Here is a 7564-nt window from a genome sequence, read left to right as displayed (position 1 = left end):
GACGGTAATTTCCCAAAATAGCTGGGTCCAGGGAAGGCTTCTTCAGGAGAGGTCTCACCACCGCCTCCTTCAAGGCGGTGGGGAAAACCCCTTCAACCAAAGAAGCATTTATAATCCCCTGGAGCCAGCCTCGTGTCACTTCCTGAGCAGCCAGTACTAACCAGGAAGGACACGGGTCCAGTAAACACGTAGTTGCATGCAACCTCCCCAGCAACCTGTCCACGTCCTCGAGAGCCACAGAATCAAACTCATCCCAAATAACCTCAACAAGACGTGTCTCTGCCACCTCGGCTGAATCATCGCAATCATGGTCCAAGCCATCACGAAGCTGAACGATTTTATCGTATAGATAACCGTTAAACTCCTCAGCTCGTCCCCGTAGGGGGTCATCCCGTCCCTCCTGTTGAAGGAGGGAACGGGTCACCCGAAACAGGGCGGCCGGGCGGTTATCTGCCGATGCAATGAGGGTGGAACGAACGCCGCCGCCTCATTGCCACTAGGTAGGTCCTAGTAAAGGACCTCACTAGTGTCCGATCAGCCTCGGAACGGCTGGACCTCCAAACACTCTCTAGGCGTCTTCTCCGGCGTTTCATCTCTCTCAGCTCCCCGGAGAACCAGGGAGCCAATTGAGATCTACGCCGGGTCAGAGGCCGCAAAGGCACGACACGGTCCAAAGCCCCAGCCACGGCCTGTTCCCAAGCCGCAACCAGTTCTTCAGACGTGCCGTGGGTAAGATCCTCAGGAAACGGCCCAAGCTCCGTCAGGAACCTCTCTGGGTCCATCAGGCACCTGGGACGGAACCAACGCATCAGCTCCGTCTCCCTGCGGTGGTGAGCAGCGGTTCGAAAGTCTAGGCGAAGGAGAAAATGATCTGACCATGACAACGGTTCTTTCACTATATCTCCTAAATCCAGATCATTTACCCACTGACCAGAGATAAAAATCAAGTCTAGCGCGCCTCCCCCAGTGTGTGTAGGGCCATCAGTTACTTGAATCAGGTCCAAGGCCGTCATGGAGGCCTGGAACTCCTGAACCACCGTTGATGACAAGCTGGCAGATGGCAAGTTGAAATCTCCCAAGACCAAAAGTCTGGGAATCTCAACCGCCACGCCAGCAAGCACCTCTAGTAGTTCAGGTAGGGCTGTAGTCACGCAGCAAGGAGCCAGGTACGTGATCAACAACCCCATCTGATTTCGATGGCCCCACTTCACAAGGAGAGATTCACAGCCAGCTATCTGAGGAACAGTGGACTCCCTCAGCTCCAGACTTTCTCTAATCACAACCGCCACCCCCCCACCCCTACCCTGGGCCCTCGGCTGATGGAATGCACGGAAACCCGGAGGGCACAGTTCAACCAGGGGTACACCCTCTTCTGTGCCCAACCAGGTCTCCGTAATGCCCATAAAGTCCGCGGACTCCCTCTGAATCAGATCACAAATCAGGGGAGCCTTATTAACCACGGACCGGGCATTGCAGAGCATCAGCCGTAGACCCAAGCTCTGAGGATCTTGACCATCCGGGGAACGAGTGAGGACTGGGGGGCCGGAGCACGTGATCGCCTTTAAACATCGACCACGTGCTCTCGAAGAATGATACGGCCCCCTGCCTCCGCCATATCTGCCCCTCCCACTTACCGTACAGATGGGATGATACTCTCTGCTCTGTTCAGACCCCTCCCCCTGTCTTCGAACCAGTTAAAATAGTGTCGTGAGCATGCGCTAGGACTGGACATACCCTCCCCGACGGGTTTCCCCCAACACCCGCCCTTACCCTTCCCCCCTTTAAAAATTCCCTGTTTAAAAATCCCCAAAGGCTCTTCCTCGACGCATGCCACCTCTGTGGGTCCCAAGACCCGTCATTGAGGCCGGCCCTTGGTAATGCAGTGGGCCATTCCTGCGAGGCGGGGGCACCTCGCAGGCGGAGGAGTTCATGTGCGGAGTATCGCATGTTGAAAAGTAGAGACAGCGAGAGAGAGTCATATCCTCAGAATGGACAAGGCAAGAATAGATGGTCCGACCAATGGGAGGCCACTTTGTCCGATGGTAAGTCAAAGATAGGCCAACAGACCCAAATGGCAAGTAGGTGAGTAGCGTCATTATCTCCACCATCGCTGGCACTGTCAATTCCCGGAAAGGGAATCCCCCGATAGATCTTACAAAACCAGGTGGAATCTCCTCCCCCGCCTCTTCCAAACAGGGCGGGGGGGTCCAAAACCCGTCAAAACAACAATGACCCAGCAAGGAGAATAGTATATGGGGCCAAAAAAGGACGCCGTTCTCAAAGCTCACCTCCCCGCGGCCTTATTTCCATGCCGTGGTCTCGTCAAAACTTCCAACACCGATGATAAGGGTAGGCGTAGATGTAAACTCAGCAGACCAGGCACCAATAGACAAACGCGGGCGTGGGCCATGTCCTTCCACTTGTCACCCCAACCACCTGCACCATGGCCGCCACCGTCTGCAAACTCCCATCAGGCCTGGTCTTCGTGTCCGCCACCTCCGCGAAGGACACATACCTCAGCAGCCCAAAAGAACAATCCCGGGCTGCTGGGAAGATGAAAGCTGTCCGGTGTCGAAGACGCCAGGGTGTCAAAGACGTCCAAGTCAGGAAGATTGCAGGCCGAAAAGCAGCAGGTCGCCAGCAGGCCGCAGGCCGAAAAACAGCAGGCCGCCAGCAGGCCGCCCGCAGCAGGCTGCATGCCAAGCAAAATGGCCGCTCGCTCGCCGCTCGCCGCATTGCTGCCCCCCCGCCCGTTCTCCGCAGCCGCTAACTCGAGAGGGTCCAAAGACCCCTCCTGCGGCTGCTGGGATGACGATCCAACGGGTCAGGGGGTATAGGCGGCTCGGCGAGTCTCAGGAAGCCTCCATTCTAAAGAAAAACGTCCCTCGCTGTCTCCCGTCTCAGCCGCGAGCCTCCATTCCCCACGCATGCGCAGAACCTCTCAGAATTTATTGTCAATTTATTGTCAACATGTGTACAATGAGATTGGATGAGCACCTCTCAAAACACAAAATACAGCTCAGTAACTCATAAGTGGGGGGGGAAAAAGAAAAAACCCTCTAACCCAATAGATCATACTAACAGACACACAATCCTATATACATATATGTGCATAACATTATATTATATTATATTGCACCAGGGCAGACATGTTGCACGTTGTGCTGGCCCTGCAAGTTTATCATACTAAATAGTTAGGGTGTAATGTTGCATTCAGAAGTCTGACAGCCCACGGATAGAAGCTCTTTTTCAGCCTGTTCGTTGGACTGGCTATGCTTCTGTATCTCCTGCCCGATGGTAGGATAACGTCTCAAATGGTAGAGTGTCTCCTGCTTGAGCGGAGGAGGGGGGGTGGACTAGAAGATTTCCAAGTTCCCTTCCAGCTTTTATTCTGATAGATTGGTGACAATCCTATTCTCTTGACCAATTGTCAGGTGCAAACAACCAAACTCATACTTGAAGAGTTAAGTTAACAATTTTATTGCCTGGTATACACAAGAATCTTTTCAGATTCAGTTTGCACCTGGGTGAGATTAAATAAGGTTCAACAGCATTGTGGGGGGGGGGGAGATCAGACTTCACCCTCTAAATTAAGTCCGTCCCCCCAACTTGGCCAGTCTGTCTTGTACACTAATTTTAGAGCAGTGGTCACCAACTGGTGGTCCACAAGAAAATTTTGGTAGTCTGCAGAAAAATTATTTTGGGCAAATGCTGGAGAGAAGTACTGCTGGTGGCAAAGATTGGGCTTGTTCCAGTGGGGACTCTATCATGGCCTGGAACTGGCTGTCCATCTCAGCCCGCTGAGCCTCCAGGCGCCGGTACCTAGCCTTGCACTCCCGCAGGTCTTCCCTCTGTTTGGAAAGCCTATGCTCGTAGTCCTCAGTGAGATGCTTCATGCTTCTTGCTTCTTGGTCAGATCCAATTTGAACCAAGTCAGCTATTTTGCCAACTCTTTTTCGTGGTGGCTGCTTATCTCCAACAACTGCTTCCTATTGGGGCCTAAGGAGCCTGGGTGGGTAGGTGAGGAGTGGCTCGGAGGGGAGGGGCGAGTAGAGACCGGCAAGGTGCCTCTTGAAGTAAGTGATATCAAGTTGGCCACACCCAACCAGTTACATGACCACCTAGCCACGCCCATCCAGCCAGTCATTAGGCAGAAAATAATAGTGGTCTGTGGGATTTAAAATTATGAATTTAATGGTCTCTGACGTTGAAAAGGTTGGGGACCCCTGTTTTAGAGGGCTGTAGGGAAAAAAATATTGGGGGACCGAGTGCCACTTTGAGTTCCTTGATCAAAGTTGGTGTATAAATAAATAACACCAAGAACAATGTACAAACCTTTTAAGTGAACTCATTGTTGGAAGAAAAATCAGATCCAGTTCCAAGCCGGGAGAAAGATGTTGAAATAAAATGGAGGCAGGCTGCAGGAAAGAAGGTCTCTGTTTAGTTGGTAGCAGAAACTTCAGGGACAGCCACACGTTTCCGGGGTGGCTGATAAAATGGGGTTTGTTAAGTTCGGGAAGTAACGAGGCTGGAGACCAGGGTAGTGACAACAGCTCTTTAATATAGGGTGAACCCAGCAACAGGCTGGGGGAAAAACCTCTCCTTTTATACAGTTCTACTGGAGGCTTCGTCCAATCAGCAACGTGCTGATTTCCCGCTCAAATATTTAAAGGTACAAACATGAATACATAACACTCCTCCCCTCCCAGAAAACACTTTGCCTCTATTTACATATTTATTTACATGTTATTTTTCGACGTAGTCACGCAAATAACCTGGGCGTCTCCTAGTTCTTTCTGACCTGCGGTTCAGTTCTGGGTGGTGTTTTGAGCTGGTCGGAGGGCTGTTTTCTCCTCCCAGCTCTTTCTCTGAGCCAACGGGCTCCAGATTATTGGCTGACTCTTTTCTTGGCCATCCGCCTTGGATTATTTTGAAACCGTCCCTGCTGTTTCCCTCGAACCTGATGGCGTCGCTGGAACTCTGGGACCTCAGCTAAGTCTTGCGCCCCCGGTCATTGTCAGCTGTGAATTCAAATTGGTATTGGTCATGTTCTGTTTCATTTGGTTCGGTTTGATCAGTTATTCGCTTCCTTAACTGATCTATGTGGCGCCCACACTCGGTTGTCTGGTAGCTCTACCACGCACGATTTTGGGCCGTTATCTTTATTATTTGTCCTGCGAACCAACTAGGGCCGTCCCCATAGTTTCGGCCCACACCCGTCGCCTATGCTCATTTCCTTGTCTTTTCTAGTTCCCCTTGTAACCTCTGGTGTGTAATGGGGATTCAAGCGGTCAAGTGGGCACCGGAGTTTCCGTCCCATTAGTAATTCGGCTGGGCTTTTCCCGTGGCCGTGCTTGGGGTTCTGTGCTGACGGCTAGGAAAAGTCTATTTTTGTTTGCCAGTCACCTGGCTTGAGCCTGGACAATGCCTCCTTAGCGCTCCGGACGGAACGCTCTGCAAGGCCATTCGACGCAGGGTGGAAAGGCGCAGAGAGGGCATGTCGGATGCCCTCCTCTGCCAGGTATTCTTCAAACTGGGCTGCCGTGAATTTTGGCCCATTGTCGGACACCAGAGTGTCCGGCAACCCGTGAGTTGCAAATAGGTGGCGCAGGGCTGCGATTACTGCTTCGGCCGTAGTGGATTTCATGAGTATGATCTCCAACCATTTAGAGAATGCATCAACAACCACTAAGAACGTTTGGCCGTGGAAGGGGCCAGCAAAATCAATGTGGATTCTTGACCAGGGCCCTTGGGGCTTTTCCCATTCCCTGACTGGGGCCGTTGGGGGTAGAGGTCTGGACTCTTGGCAAGCCTGGCATTTCCCTACCCTCTCAGCAATCTCTGTGTCCATGAGTGGCCACCACACATAGCTTCTAGCTAACCCCTTCATCCTTACGATCCTGGGTGACCTCGTGGAGGAGGTCCAATACCTTTCCCTTAGTTTATCAGGAATTATTACACGATCACCCCATAACAGGCAACCCCTTGAGCCGAGAGCTCATCTCGCTTTTTAACAAATTCTTTGAACTGCTCGCCCGCGCAGCGGCCACCTCTCTGTACCCAACCGAGTACAGTCCTTAACACAATGTCCTGGTATGATGCCCGAGCCACTTCCTTAGATGTGACTGGGCCAGAGTCCAAAGAGTCAATAAGTAGGATGGGCGTCCCGGAGTGGGGTCTTCGGTCGCCCTGGTAGTGGGCATCGGCTTAACGCGTCCGCATGCCCCACTTCTTTTCCTGGTCGATGCTGCAGCTTATGCGAATAAGCGGCTAGAATATAGTCCAACGGGTCAAGCGTGGCGAAAGTGCCACAGGCGTTGGGCGTCGCCAGCCAGTATCCCTAGTAGCGGTCTGTGGTCAGTCACGATTTCAAAATTCCGCCCAAAGACATATTCGTGGAATTTTTAACCCCTGACACAATGGCTAGTGCTTCTTTATCTAGCTGGCTGTAGTTCCTCTCTGGGAGGACATCGTTCTAGAGTAAAACGCTATAGGGGCTTCTGTGCCGCTTTGGGAGTCTATGGCTGAGTACAGCCCCACCCCATAAGGGAGGCATCGCAAACCAACACTAGGGGTAGTGAGTTGTGATATTGGATGAGCAGGCTATCACTTGAGAGCAGGTTCTTTACTGCTTCAAAAGCCCTATTTTCTGACTTTCCCAAGACCAAACAGTATTTTTCCTAAGAGCCTATGCAGCGGTTCCATAGCAGTTGCTTTGTTCTTTAAAAGACCGCGTAAAATTCACCAATCCCAGGAATGCCTGCAGCTCTGCTTTGTTTTTGGGCGCTGGAGCCTTCTAATTGCCTTAACCTTGCTCTCAGTGGGTGAATTCCTTTCTTGTCTATCCGGTAGCCCAAGAAATCGACGGATTCGACCCCTATCTGGCATTTGTTTGCCTTGACTTTTAATCCGGCTGTCCGGAAAATACCCAAAACCTTTCTTAACGCTCCCCAATTCCTCCATGTTTTCCCTGAAATTAGGACATCATCAGTAGGAACTACCCTGGGAGCCCTGCAGTAGTCGTTCCATTAGGTTTTGGAACAGCCCTGGTGCCACACTAACCCCAAATTGCAATCGGGTGCACTTGAAGGCCCCCTGTGCGTTACAATCGTTTGGGCTTCGCTGTGCGGCGTCTACGGGCAGTTGTTGGTAGGCTTGGGCCAAGTCTAACTTTGCAAAGACTTGCCCTTGCCCCAAAGAGTGCAATAAGTGTTGCACCACGGGAACCGGGTAAGCGCTTTTCTGTAAGGCTTTGTTAAGCGTCGCCTTGTAGTCAGCGCAAATTCTAATTGACCCGTCCGGCTTTATTGGGGTGACGATTGGCGTCTCCCACTTTGCGTGATCGACTGGCACCAAAATCCCCTGATTTATGAGCTTGTCCAGCTCCTTATCGATTTTTGGTTTTAGGGCAAAAGGGACTCTCCTTGCCTTAAGCCTAATGGGGGCTACCTGGGGGTCTAAGTTGAAGGAAATAGGGGTCCCCTTGTACTTGCCCAGGCAGTCCTTGAAGACATCTTCGAACTCGTTAAAGAGAATGTCTTTCAGGTTACAGTCACTTCTGTAG

Source organism: Ahaetulla prasina, chromosome 1, assembly GCF_028640845.1.
Source record: "Ahaetulla prasina isolate Xishuangbanna chromosome 1, ASM2864084v1, whole genome shotgun sequence".
In the NCBI taxonomy this organism is placed as follows: Eukaryota; Metazoa; Chordata; class Lepidosauria; order Squamata; family Colubridae; genus Ahaetulla; species Ahaetulla prasina.
The sequence above is the reverse complement of the archived record's forward strand: the minus strand, read 5'-3'. Positions refer to the sequence as shown.